Source organism: Callithrix jacchus, chromosome 4, assembly GCF_049354715.1.
Source record: "Callithrix jacchus isolate 240 chromosome 4, calJac240_pri, whole genome shotgun sequence".
Taxonomy (NCBI): domain Eukaryota; kingdom Metazoa; phylum Chordata; class Mammalia; order Primates; family Cebidae; genus Callithrix; species Callithrix jacchus.
In genome coordinates, this window is record NC_133505.1 from 42,273,734 (window position 1) to 42,287,341 (window position 13,608).

Here is a 13,608-nt window from a genome sequence, read left to right on the forward strand (position 1 = left end):
AAAGGACCCCATGGCCATGTAGTCCAAGCCTACCTTCTGCAGAATCTCCTCCATAGCCCTTTGACAGCTAGCCCTTCACGCTCTGTTTGAATACCCAGAGTGACAGGGAACTCACCACCTCACCATGAGGCTACCTGGTCTGGTCCATTGTTGGACTGCTCTAGCTGTTAACTATCTCTTCCTCTCTGAGTCTGTTTCCTCATCTATTGGAATGAACATAATAATATTTATCAAGCCAGACGGCCATGAACATCGAATAGGATGACAGATACAAAGCCGCAAGACACTGAGTCAGCGCATCTTATGGGTTCGACAATGTTTAGTTTCTTGTGCCCTTTCCTGCCCTCCAAAGCCCTCATTTTGGAGGAGTAGACAGCTTTACGCTCGCACGGACAAGCACACAGGGTGAAATGTGCTTTGTGTGCCTGGAGGGGGATGGGGGATACAGGCTTTTGGGGGAGGATCCCACGGGAAGCCTGCCTGGAGAGGCTGCCCATGAGAGAAACAGGGGCTGCGCTTTCAGCGAGCCTTGCCAACTTCACACCCCCACGGCCCATCCCTATTCCTAGATCCCACTCACTCCCGCCCCCCCACCACCAGCTTCGGAGCCTCATCTGTCTTCCCTCCTGTCACCCAAGCTGGAGCGAAGTGGAGGAGGCAAGGGGATTAAATCCCAGGGCCGCTAGCGCCCCCACCAAGGAGCTGGTACTTCATTACCTGCTTGCCCAGCTGTCTGCAGCCATCGATCGGCCCTGGCCTGAGTGACCTCGATCGATGGGCAGCATGTTATTTACTGGCTCCTATCCCGAGCCAGCTGCAAAGAGGGGAAAGGGCTGGGCCAGAGTTCACAGCCCACAGCCCTTGTCTGAGGGCCTCATTCCTGAGGCAGAGAAGTCAAGCCCACAACAAGCCCGAGGTGGGAAGGAAAGGAGAGTGGGTGCCAGGGAGCGCTCTAGCAGGAGTCAGGGTCCTGGGCCCAGCCCGGTGTGCATGGCTGCAAGACCTTGGCTGAGGTCTCTGGGCCTTCCCTCTCGGGGCCCCAGTGCCCTCTATGAAAGGATCTGAGGGAACCTACCAGATTCACCAACTCAGCAGCATGCAGGGGATGGAGGGAAATGAAGATGAGGCACGGGGCCAGGGTGGGGGCAGCACCTGTTCAAAGGGGAGCTTCCCAGGGTGGCTCATGCCAGTCATCCCAACACTTTGGGAGGCTGAGGTGGGAGGATTTCTTGAGGCCAGGATTGAAGACCAGCCTGGGCAGCATAGTGACACCCTGTCTCTACCAAAAATATTAAAATTGTTTTTGAAAAGGAGTGCTCCACCTCCACTTTCGCAGGTTCTCCCAGCAGGCACGAGAGCCCAGCGCTGCTCTCAGTCTCGGGACTTCTTTCCAAGCCAGCCCTTGTGATGGGGATCCGGGGAGTTCTAGGAAGGTAAACGCCCTGGACAGCGCTCAACCAATGGAAGACAGAGTTGGTGGACAAGTGCCCCAGTCTCTTCCTTCCCATGGTCACTTCAGAGGCGTGGCTTCCGGTTCTGCCGCCAGAAGGAACCCAGGTGCCACAGCAGTCCTGGCTCTGTCCCGAACCTTCCGCTCTTCCTGCTTCCTGTTCACTCCCCCACCTCCCTTGCTCCTGCTGCTGGGGCTCGCCTCCCAGACACACAAGTCTGTCCTCACCTTGGGCTCCGCCTTGGGGGAACCCAAGCCAGCTTGTGCAAGGGAAACTGCAAATGCAGATTTGGATGGGAAATCTGCCCGTTTTCAGTGGGGGCCCAACAAAACCAGTCTGAGAGCTGGTTTTGACACACAGGCCCTGGGTTTGCAACCAAATACTCTCCAGTCCCTGCCGAGTCGGGCATTCTGTTCATGTCACTTTTCCAACATTTATTGAACACCTAGTGTATTCACTGCACAGGGGGGCTGTGAGGAGGCTCAGCAACCAGCCAGCAGGGTAAACAATGGAGAGATGGTCCCACTGGTGTGCACACTCTTACAGAAAGGTGTCCACAGCGCCGGGGCAGGAGGAGCCAAGCTGCGGGGCTCTGGCTCAGTAGTAGGGTAGATGGTCTAGAGAGGCTTCTTGGAGGAGACTGCATTTGAAGTGGGCCCTGGCAGAGCAGAGGTCTTGGAGAGAGGGGTCCAGGATTGCTGTCGGTCATTGCCCCCTACCTCTCTGTGGCGCTGCCCCAAGCTCCTTTGGAAGGTCAGCCTGCTGAAGAGTACGTAATCCCTATGGCTTCAGCTGATGGGATCAAGGCAGGCACCTGACCCAGGACAGCCAATAACTAGTGAAGAGGCTGCCTTCCCCCGTAGCTTGGCCTGGAATCTGCTCAGGAGCTTGACCTGTCCACAGCACTGTGCAGGGAGCATTCACCAGTGGATGTGTGGACGAGGGGCAGAGGAAGGACTCAGGGAGGCCATGCAGGATCAAAACCATGAGGCAGCACATTCTATGGGTCATGAGTGAGCGGGAAGCTGGCTGGTGGCGAGAGGAGAGTGAAGTGCTTTCCAGAGGCAGTGGAGACCCACCTGTGTCCCTAGGGTGTTCAGAGATATGGAGGATCTGTATATAGAATAGGATAAGAGACCAGAAAGCGTGCTGTGGCCAGATTCCAGGAAGTACTCTGGTCAGAGAGGTGTGTGCCCTGGACAGATCTGGCCCAGGGCAGAGGAGGGACTAGAGTGGGAGGAGGGTAGTGGCAGTGAGATGTCCTGGGCCTGAGCCAGGTCAGGGGCGCTGGAAAAGTGGGCTCAGGCCCTCTGCTCTGGGGACCACATTGCCCAGGCAGAATCGTAGCAGTTGTACAGGGGGTGGGGCAGAGAGAACAGGGGCTGCTGTTTCCAACTCGGGCAGCCAGGAGGACTGCAGGGCTACGGACCTAGGAGGAGAGGCTCGTTTTGGTTGGTTGGATTCAGGCTGTGGTTTGAAGGTAAAACTGTCCCAGGCAGTTGGAAGTGCTAAACTGGAGCCCCGGAGAGAGGCTGGTAGTTCAAACCAAGCTAGGAGGCATCCATGTCGTGGGGACCCTGTGAGGATTAGTTCTCCAAGAGAAGGTCCAGGCTAGTTGCCCCACCACCCCACATTTACACTACGTGCCCAAGAAACAAACTCGCAACTCACCCTCACAGCATCCTTGCAGCCAGAGATGACTGTGTAACGTCCTTGGGCAGCTGAGCCGGCTTCTCAGCTCAGTTCCAGCTTCTCTCTCAGTTCCAGCAACTGACAATCTCCTGTCAGTCACATTTAGCTATTATAAGGACACCTCCTCCAGGGAGCCCCCTAGCTTGCCCTTTCACCTTCCTTCTGCCTTGTACAGACCCACATTGACACTCACCCCCCTGCAAATTTCAGCCAGACTTCTTGTTAGGCAAGAAATAAAACGCCACTGTCTGTCAAGTCTTCTGACTTGCAGCTGCTCACTTTACCAGTGGATTCAGCGGCCAAGGGTGGTCCCGGAGCATTTGGACAGCAAGAAGGCGAGGCATTCACAAAGGCATTGGAGAGGTGGGGGTCTGGCAAGGTGGGTGGAGGCTGGGAAGCACTGCATGGCTAAGTTGAGGGGGTCAAAGTCGGTCAGAACACTGCCAAGGGCATGGCCCTGTGCAAGGGTAGGCCCTGGGCAAGAGAGGTCGGCAGTCACCGGAGACTCATTAAAGTGTCTGGAGTGAGCAGTGGGAGCTGGAGGCCGCGCGGAGGAGGCAGGGAGGGTGGGAGGTGAGGCAGCAGAGGCTGTGAGTGTGGAGCCCTGGCTCCTAGAGCCGCAGGGGAGGTTGGAGAGAGGTGAGAGTGTGTAGATTTGACACTGAGGCCTCGCTGGATTCCTCCTGTCTGCTCCCTCTTGACGTGCAGATTACTATAACTCGGCTGGCCCCACCATGAGAGGCAAGGAATCCTGCAACTGTGCCAGGCTTGTATGATGCCAGATCTGGGGCTGGGAGCAACTTGGAAAGCACATGGTCTGTCCCGCTTATGCTCCAGCTGAAGGTGGAGGCCCCAGTGACTCAGTGAGGAAAAGGCCTGGCTCCTCTCCTGCCACTGAGAATTTCTTCTCCTCCCGTGACCCTGCCCGTTCACACCAGCCCAGGCTAGCTGCAAACTAGAAAGGGATGAAGCGTGGGGAAAGAGGGCCTTGGTGGGAGGAAGGCAGGACCTGTGCTGGCCCTGGTGTGAAGGCCTGGGGGCTGGACCGGGGGGTGGACACAGTGTCAGTGGATGGCCCCTTCCCTGATTTCAGCCAGGATGTCCTGCAGGCCTCTTTGCTAGAGGTCAGAGGGAGGGTCCCTGCTGAGGGCATCTAAATCTGACCACACTGGGTACATGTGGACCTGGGCCCCCTCGTCTCATTGGGTCCATGAGTACATGAATACCTGGGTATCTCTGCCTGGGGACAACAGCTCAAATCACTGTTCAGATGTCTGCACCGTCAGCTGCTCATGGGTTTGTGGGGATCTCCCTGCTATTCTGCAGATTCTTCATGCCAGCTTCTCTCTCAGTTCCAGCAACTGACAATCTCCTGTCAGTCACATTTAGCTGTTATAAGGACACCTCCTCCAGGGAGCCCCCAGCTTGCCCTTTCACCTCCCTTCTGCCTTGTACAGACCCACATTGACACTCACCCACCTGCAAATAGCTGTTTGTTGTTCCCACATGTACTGGATCAGTAGTTTTCCAACTTTTTGGTGTCAGGCATCCGTTACACTCTTAAAAATTATTGAGGACCCCAAAGAGTGTCGGTTTATGTGGGTTTATCGATAGTTGTCATAGTTGATATTAAAACTGAGAAACTTTCAAATATGCATTTATCAATTCATTTAAAATAAAACTAATAAACTCAGTTCATGTTAATATAAGTAACTTATGTTTGTGGAAGATAACAGTTTTCAAAAACAAAAGCAAGAAGAGCAGTATTGCTTTACAGGTTTGCAAATCTCCTACGTGTCTGACTTAATGAAAGACAGCTGGACTCTGTTATCTGCTTCTACATTCAATCTCCTGCAGTCTGTTGTTTGGGTGGAAGTAGATAAAGAAAACCTGGCTTTGCTCAGACATGGAGTTAGAACAGAGGAGAATCCTACGGGCCTTTTCAGCTGTGGCGGACGTTCTTTGATACTACACCAAACCTCATCAAGTTGTAGATGCTTGAGGGTGACCCGCAGCCTGGATCCTAAAATCTCCTCAACAAACTTTTCATATTCTGCCATGTTGAAATCCAGCGGTCTGTCTTATACTCTGAATGGATCTTTACCCAAGCATGACTTCATAACACCATGCATGCATTGATCACTTGGAAATCAAACTCTTTGAAACACTGGGAAGCTGTCAAGCTCATAGCAGCAAATAAAAGGTTTCCAAAATTCTAATTTTTGCTTGAAAGCTCAAATTTCTGTCCTTGGCACCAAATACTGTCAGTTGTTTTCCTTGAAGCAACATGCTCACTTCATTCATTTCCGAGAAAACGTATGCCAGATAACCAAGACCGAATGACTATAGTTGGTCTACGGTTGCTTTTCTCAAGTAAAAATGCTGTTCCACGGGGGTAAAAACGGCAATTTCAGCTCACAGCTCAAACAACCTCAAATGCTGTTCTTTTAGACAACCAGCGTTCTTCAGAAATGCTTCACATGTGCTTCTCATTTCTCTACACATAATACTAAAAAGAAGTGTACTCACGGATAGAGATTTAACGAAGTTAATTATTTTGATTGTTTCATCAAGAACGTTCGTAATGAAACAGGCTTTTCTGTCTTGCCTGCAGGTGTGCGGTGGTGAAGACTGCCATGGCTACTAGGAGTGTCTGGTGCCACCACCAAGACCCTTGCTAAGCCACAGCACTTTGAAGCAGGTAACTTTTGCAGCAACTGTGGCAAAGATGAACACAGTGAAAATGGCGGACAGCATCTTAGTGTTACTAAAAAAAAGTTTTGGCCAGGCACAGTGGCTCACGCCTGTAATCCCAGCACTTTGGGAGGCTGAGGCAGGTGGATCACAAGGTCAGGAGATCGAGACCATCCCGGTCAACATGGTGAAACCCCGTCTCTAGTGAAAATACAAAAATTAGCTGGCCATGGTGGTATGTGCTTGTAATCCCAGCTTCTCGGGAGGCTGAGGCAGGAGAATCGCTGGAACCAGGGAGTTGGATGCTGCAGTGAGCTGAGATCACGCCACTGCACTCCAGCCTGGGTGACAGAGGGAGACAGTTTTGACCTTGAGGCCTTCTCCCTAAGAGGGTCTTGGGAATCTCCAGAGGTCCTCAGATTATACCTTGAGAACTGGGTCTCCGAAGGCAAGGACCATATAAACTTGTCCTGAGTCCTGGGGCAGAGGCGATGGCCCTCACACATGTGTAGAAAATGAGTCGACACTGCTGAGCGCATGCACCCTCAGGACCACTCGGGATGCAGGCGCTTTTGTAATCACACCCATTTCACAGGTGAGGGCACTGAAGCCCAAAGAGAGCAGCGCCTCACTCGACCATCTCGCACTCCGTTAAAAACAGAATCATGTCAGCCTCCAGAAGTGAGGTGGGGAAATGACTGTGCTCCGTAACCTCTCAAGTGCCCCTGGAGACAGGAGCAGCTGTCAGAGAAACATGGACCCCAAGAGGGTAAGGGCTGGCCCAGGTCTGGAGCTCTGGTCTGTCAGGGTCCTGGACACCAGAGCTTTGGGATCAGCTGGAGAATGGCCCCAGTGCTCCTGGCCCTGTGTACCCAGTGACTGAACAGCCCCTGCTACCCCACCCCACCCCACCCCACCCAGAAATGCCTCCCTTCCAAGCTCCTTCTCCTGGTCCTGGGACCCAGGCCCTGTGGTCCCATTCCGGTTGGGCTGTGTGGCTCCCCTCCCTGGGCCACCTGGACAGTGGGGTGGTGGGTGGTGGCATGGCTTCTCTCACCCCTGCCGCTCCCTCTGGCAGGACAGTGCTGGGCCCTCCATGTTGTCCCAGGGCTCCCTGAGACAGCAATTGCCTCCGGGAAGTGGCGGAGCAGGCTGACAGAATCGGTTAACACACCACCGCCTCTCTGCTGTTTGCTGAGGCCCCTGGAGGCCCTGTGCTCATTTTTTTCCCTCCCAGAATCTCAGAAAAGTAAATAACCACCCGAGCTGCTCTAGCCGGTAAACAGCCCAGAGTTTGCTCTCCTAATTGCCACCCCGCCCCCATGCCGGCTGCACCTGAGGGCTGACAGTTCATCTGGAATTCATTTCCCTCCATTCCCCTGCCACCCACTGCCCACCCACACCCCTCCCCAAGTGCCATCGGGGTGGTGGGGGAAAGGTGTCTGCAGGAGCTGCCCAGAGCACTAGGGCCAGAACCATGCTGAGAGGTTCCAGAGGCCTGAGAGGGGCAGGGCCAAAGGCTCAGAAGGAGCTGGCAGGCCTGGGGGGGTGCAATGTGGGGGGCAGATGCGACCTAGAGCCAGCCGGGACCAGAGTACCCTCCGCCAAAGGGTGGCTTACACAGGAGCCACACCCCATGCCATTGCCCCTGGATCTCCCCATGTTCCCTCGAAGTGTGTCACTGGAGGTCACCTCCCCCAGCCTGCCCTGGGTGCCTCTGCCCTACTCTAAAGCTTCTCCTTGCTCAGCCCCCAATCTCTGTCCCAACCTGCCCACCAGTGTCTGCACCCTCCTTGCTCTTACCTCCCAGTCCCTGCCCCCTGTGACACTTTTCCCACCTTTGGGTCCCTCTGAGGCATGTCTACCAACAGAAGCACTAGCGGCTCAGACCAACTCCACTTTGCTAAGGTCTTGGGTGGGGGTGCCAGGCACAGGGCCAGGCTAGGCCCTGCCCAACAGCCCAGGAATGCAGGGAAGAGAGGCAGTCACAGTATGACTGAGAAAGGGCTCAATATGCTCCTGTGCCCCATACATCATCCTTCCCACTTACAGGTGAGGAAACCGAGGCCGGCAAAGCTAAAGGCCTCACCTGCAGTGATGCAGCCAGTGAGTGCCTGAGCCAGAATGGACTCTAGGCCTTTCTCATGACTCTGGGAAGGACACAGCTGCAGGGCCTGGGATGCTCTGGAGGGAGCCAGGCCTGGACTCCACCCTTGTCTGAGCTATGTGGCCATGGAAGTGTCTGCTAACACCTCCGAGCATCGGTTTCTCTCTTGCGCTCTTGTTTGTTTGTTTTTTAGGACAGTCTTGCTCTGTCACCAGGCTGGAGTGCAGTGGCGAGATCTTGACTCATTGCAACCTCCAACTCCTGAGTTCAAGCGAGTCTCCTGCCTCAGCCTCCCGAGTAGCTGGGACTACAGGCATGCACCACCACGCTTTTGCTCTGTTACCCAGGCTAGAGTGCAGTGGCCTGGTCGAGGCTCACTGCAGCCTCCACCTCCTCTGCTCAAGTGATCCTCTCACCTCAGTCTCCTGAGTAGCTGGGACTACAGGTACACGCCACCATGCCTGGTTAATATTTTGTAATTTTTGTAGAGACAAGGTGTCACTACGCTGCCCAGGCTGGTCTCAAACTCCTGGGCTCAAGCAATCCTCCTGCCTTGGCCTCCCACAGTACTGAAATTACAGGCATGTGCCACTGTACCCAGCCCCCTCAGTTTCTTCATCTGTAAAATGGGGACAAACACACCTTACCTCAGAGAGATATAATGAGAGCATCTGTCACCTGATAGGTATTGAGAAAGCAGTAGCTCTATCATTATTATTACTAAAGTTATTGTTGCCAGTCTAATGACAGTCCCAAATCCAAGGATGGTTTTTAGGGAATGGATCTGCCATACAAGCAGCCTCTCTGATGGCCCCTGGGCCCCAGAATGAAAGCTATTAGCCAAGGCTCAGAATCCTGCGACTTGGTTGGGGGCACAGAAATGTGACACCCAGGATCTAAGGCACAAGACCCAGAGGGCAGCTGTGAAATCTGACAGCTGCACATGAGGACGGCCTGGGGAGATTAAGATTGGTGCATCAATATCGCTGGACATCAGTGAGAGGCCCGGACATCAGCGAGAGGCCCGGACATCAGCGAGAGGCCTGGACATCAGCAAGAGGCCCGGACATCAGCGAGAGGCCCGGACATCAGCGAGAGGCCGGTGGATAGCCTGCTGCAATGCCAGATAAGAGAACTTGCCTCCAAATTCCCAGGCCCAGGGTGGGGGGCCCCGGAGGCCTGGGGGGTTGTCTGGAGACAGAGATGGCAGCTTGGAGCCAGGGCACAGACACAGGTTGGGAAGCTGATCCGGTCCTGGGATGCCCGATGCTGGCAGCCCCATGTGTGGAAAGTTCTGCCTTGGGCAGGAGAAGCCCCTGCCCAGGTTACAAGCAGGTCTCAGAGGGTTTGTCATAGTGTGGACCAGAGAGCCGCCTATGTCTCCTGGAGGGTGCCAGTGTCCCCTGGAGATTTTCAGGCTTTGTGTTCAGAAACCATGGTCATTGAACAGATATGGGATGATCACATATGGGAGGGTGGGAGCCGGGTCACTAATCTGCAGTATTGGCTGGCTTAGGCTTTTACGTGCAGAGAAATACACCGCTATCTTGTGTAAGCTCCTGCTAATTTGGGTCTGTGCCATGTGACATCAATCCTATGTCCTAACTCCCAGAACCAGCTGTGACTCCATCCCTCCACAACTGGTTGGGAAGAGCAGTCATGGTCTCTACAGCAGACTCTTTATTTACATATAATTTTGTATTATGATTCACTTTTTTGAGTAGGTAATACACGTATATAGTACAACATTTACAAGGTGGACAGGTTTGTAATTAAGACTACTTTGACTGGAATGCAGGCTATTATTGACAGAGGCTGAAGCAGGGTAGACATTTATTCCTCTCTCACATGAAAATCTGGAGTAAGCAATCCAGACCGCCCACCCCCACTCCCCTCCCCCAAGTGCCAATATCGCAGTTTAGTGACTCATGAAGAGTGTAAGGACTCAGGGACTTTCCAGCTCACTGTTTCACTATACCTGGGTGTGTCCCCTTCTTTATGGTCCAAGACCGCAGCCACGACAGCTCTGTTCCAAGCAATGGCACGGAGGGAAGATGAAGAAGGGCCAAGAGCACACCAGGTGTCTTTTAAGGAATGTCTTCAGAAGCTGCCGCTTGGTGCATCTATTTACACTCCGCAGACCAGAACTTAATCACAGAAGCACGCCAAGCCGCCTAGAAGACGGGGAAATGTGGTTTTTACCTGAGCAGCTACCTTACAAAAGATGGACCATGGATAGTTCCTTGGCAGAGATTCTTCAGGAAGGGGCCAAGGGACGCTCTCTGAAGCAATGATAATGTTTTATATCTTGATAAAGGTTAGGCCAGGTGTGGTGGCTCATGCCTGTAATCCCAGCACTTTGGGAAGCTAAGGCAGGCGGATCACTTGAGGTGAGTTCAAGACCAGCCTGGCCAACATGGTGAAACCCCATCTCTACTAAAAATATAAAAATACAGGCAGGCACCTGTAATCCCAGCTACTCTGGAGGCTGAAGCAGGAGAATCGCTTGAACCTGGGAGGCAGAGGTTGCAGTGAGCTGAGATCGATCCATTTGAGATTGGTACATTCTGCTTCATGCAAATATCATCTCTAAACATCTCTAAACAAACACAAAAAAGGAACCGGAAACAAACGTTGAGCTCTAGTTGACAGTGCACATGCTGAACGTTTAGGGGTTAAGTGCACGAATGTCTGCAACTTACTTTGAAGTGCTTCGAAAAATAAGATGAATGGGTGGACAGAGATATGTAGAATAAGGAATCTCGTGAACTGTTCGTTGTAGAATTGTGATGGACAGATGAATGTGTTCTCTGTTCAACCCTTTCAACTTTTCCATTATGTTCAGAAATCTTCATAATAAAATGTTTGTGGAAGAGGTGTCCCCTGCTTCCATCCCATCCTCTAGACACCCAAATCCTCCTACCAGTTTTTCATGTGTCCCACTGGCAACAGTCTAGTTGGCAAAGGACACACAACAGTCTTTGTCATACCCAAACGCCAGATTGTTCCATGCTCTGTTTGTTCCTTGATTAAGAGAAACCCCTCACTTGGGCCAGGCATGGTGGCTCACACCTCTAATCCCAGCACTTTGGGAGGCCAAGGCAGGTGGATCAACTGAGGTCAGGAGTTCGAGACCAGCCTGATGAACATGATGAAACCCTGTCTTTACCAAAAATACAAAGAACTAGCTGGGTGTGGTGGTGCACGCCTGTAATCCCAGCTACTCGGGAGGCCAAGGCAGGAGAATCGCTCAAACCCAGGAGGCGGAGGTTGCAGTGAGCCAAGATAGCGTCATTGCACTCCAGCCTGAGCAACAAGAATGAAACTCCATCAGAAAAGAGGGAAGGGGGAGGGGGAGGGGCTCTCAAATGAGATGTTGCCCCCTGAACTGCTCCAGGTAATCAAAGCAGGCAGCCTCTCTGCAGACTTTCCAGCTGCCCATCAGCCCCAGACCCTCACCCTCCTGTTCATTGAGTCCCACGGAATCTAATCGCTCATCCTCCACAACCCTCCCCCACCCACAACCCACCATCCCCCCCCCCCCCCCCCGCACAACCCCTTCTTCTAAGCACCTTCCTGCCACTTCAGGGCCTTAAGAAACCCGGCTGGTTCCTTCCCAGTAAAGCTGCTAACCCATCTCCTGTTAACCCCTCACCTGCACCTGCTTCAGGATAAACGGTGGAGGAATCCTCCTGCATCCCCTGGGCTCTGGGTCCTCTTGGTTTCTTCCTGGTCTTGGTGTCTGGGCTTCCTTGCCACCCCTTCTAGTCCGGCCTCCTGGTGACCCACTCCAGAGGAGGGAGCTGTGAACTCAGACTGGGTCCGGGCGTGGGTCCTCAGGGAGGGGATGGCCTGGTGAGATCTTAAAAGGTGGGCAGCGTTTCCACAGGTGGAGACTGGAACTTCGTTCCAGGCTAAGCAAATGGGAAGTAGGAGGGAGCAGGCTCCTCTGTCAGAAAATGGGGCTGGTGTGGCTGCAGTGTCTGCGGGGTGGAGGCCACAGGGGAAGCCAGGCTTAATGGGAGGGGACTCAGAGTGAGGCTGGAGAGGACTGGGGTGGCCTCAGGGGCCCAGACCTCACTGCCTCTCTCCCAGTGCGCCCAGGCATGTTGGCTGCCAGAGCCAGGAAGAACAGAGATTTTTAATTCTGAAAGGCGTGGCCAACCCCCCCCCACCCCGCTCCCTGCCGCCCCATCATGAGGGCTGTGGCAGCTTCACCCTCCCTGCAGCGAGGTTCCTGAGGCCTGCTTTGTTCACGGAGCTTCTGAACACGGCACTCAGGCGTGGTGCCTGGGGACCCAGGTATTGATTTTTCCTCCATAGAGTTTGCAGAGAAGCTTCACTCCATCCTCTGGTTGCTGAGGGCACCGCTCCGAAGCTCAGTCCCTCTGCCTCCTCCTCCCTTCCGTGCCCTCCTCCTGCAGCACCTTCCTCTCTGGAGGTTGCAGCTTCCCTACCCCTCACAGCCTCACAGCTCCATCCTTCGGGGTTCAGCCCAGGCACCGCCTTCTCCAGGAAGCCCTACCTGGCCCTCCCTCCATGGGCTCCATCCCCACACCTAGCCCTTAGCTTGTTGCAGCTTGGTTGGGCCCTGTAACTGTGAGCTCCCGCACAGAGGAAGGAGGGATTCTTCCTGCTCCTGCGGGGGCCGTCTTTCCTAATTAGACACTGAGTTCATGGATAGCTATTCAGCCAATAACCCAGTTTGCATCCTGCTGGTAAACCGTTATGTCTCCATGCTTCCTTTCAAAAGAGGACACAGCTGTCACAAGCCAGAATCTAAAGCCCATGGGTGGGACAAGTGGCCAGAGTTGTTTCTAAGTGCCATATGTGAGGTGAGGGGGCAAATCCAGGGACATACAACCTATAGATGTGACTGGCCTTATCTCCCTTATCACGAGGAGAGGGGAGAGGCAGGGGAGTCGACTCAGCACTGAGGTTCTGGGGCTGTTTGTTTCCGCAGCGTAACACAGCCTATCCTGACATCCTTGGTCAGATAGGATGACAGTCACTGTCTCGTCTTTATATAGATGAGGAGGCCCGGGCACAGAGACATAGGGAAGCACATCCAACTTCACAGTACTCACCAATCAGTCATCAACAAGTATTTATCAAGCACATACTACGTCAGGCATGTTCTAGGCACTGAGAATACAATGATGAACAAGGTCAAAAGTCCCTGTCCTCAGGCAGCTTATAGTCTCCTGGGGGAGAGACAGACAGCAAGCACAAAAGCAACAGACGCAGAGAATGTTTTCATACCACTTAAGAAGAAAATGCAGTCAGGGCTGGTGGCCTGGAGAGTGTGTGCCATTTTAGACAGGGTAGTCAGGGGAGGCCTCTCTGAGAAGGTGGCATTTGTGCAGAAACTAGAAGGAAGTAAAAGGGTGAGCCACATGGGTTTCTGGGGAAAATGGTTCAGGCAGCAGCAACAGCAAGTGCAAAGGCCCCAAGGTGCGTATCTATTTGTATCCTGAATGCTGAGGCTGGAACCACAACCTGAGGGTCTCACTCTCTTAATCTCCAGCAGCTAGAAAGAAGGACTATGTTGAACCAGCTGCAAGGGAAACAAGGCGCCAGGCTGCCCTGGGGCCTCCTCCCTTTGAGTCCCAGAAACCTGCAGCCCCAGAGCTCCTATGCCAGTCCTGGCCATGCCCCCAGCTA

At 53.6% G+C, this 13,608-nt stretch overlaps 1 protein-coding gene across 3 annotated transcripts in view; it reads right to left on the reverse strand.

Moving 5' to 3' along the window:
• Positions 1–9,589: 9,589 nt before the first annotated feature.
• The window catches only part of GRM4 (glutamate metabotropic receptor 4), a 151,169-nt gene continuing 147,150 nt past the window's right edge, over positions 9,590–13,608 (reverse strand). For 2 of the 3 annotated variants that reach the window (XR_013534167.1, XR_013534168.1), the window contains exons 11-13: positions 11,600–13,313; positions 10,409–10,543; positions 9,590–10,118 (exon numbers count right to left, since the gene is read on the reverse strand). The gene's annotated coding sequence lies outside the window, so the exon portion shown is untranslated. Of the gene's footprint in view, positions 10,119–10,408; positions 10,544–11,599; positions 13,314–13,608 lie in introns of those variants that run through there. The other variant, XR_013534172.1, reaches the window with a different exon arrangement.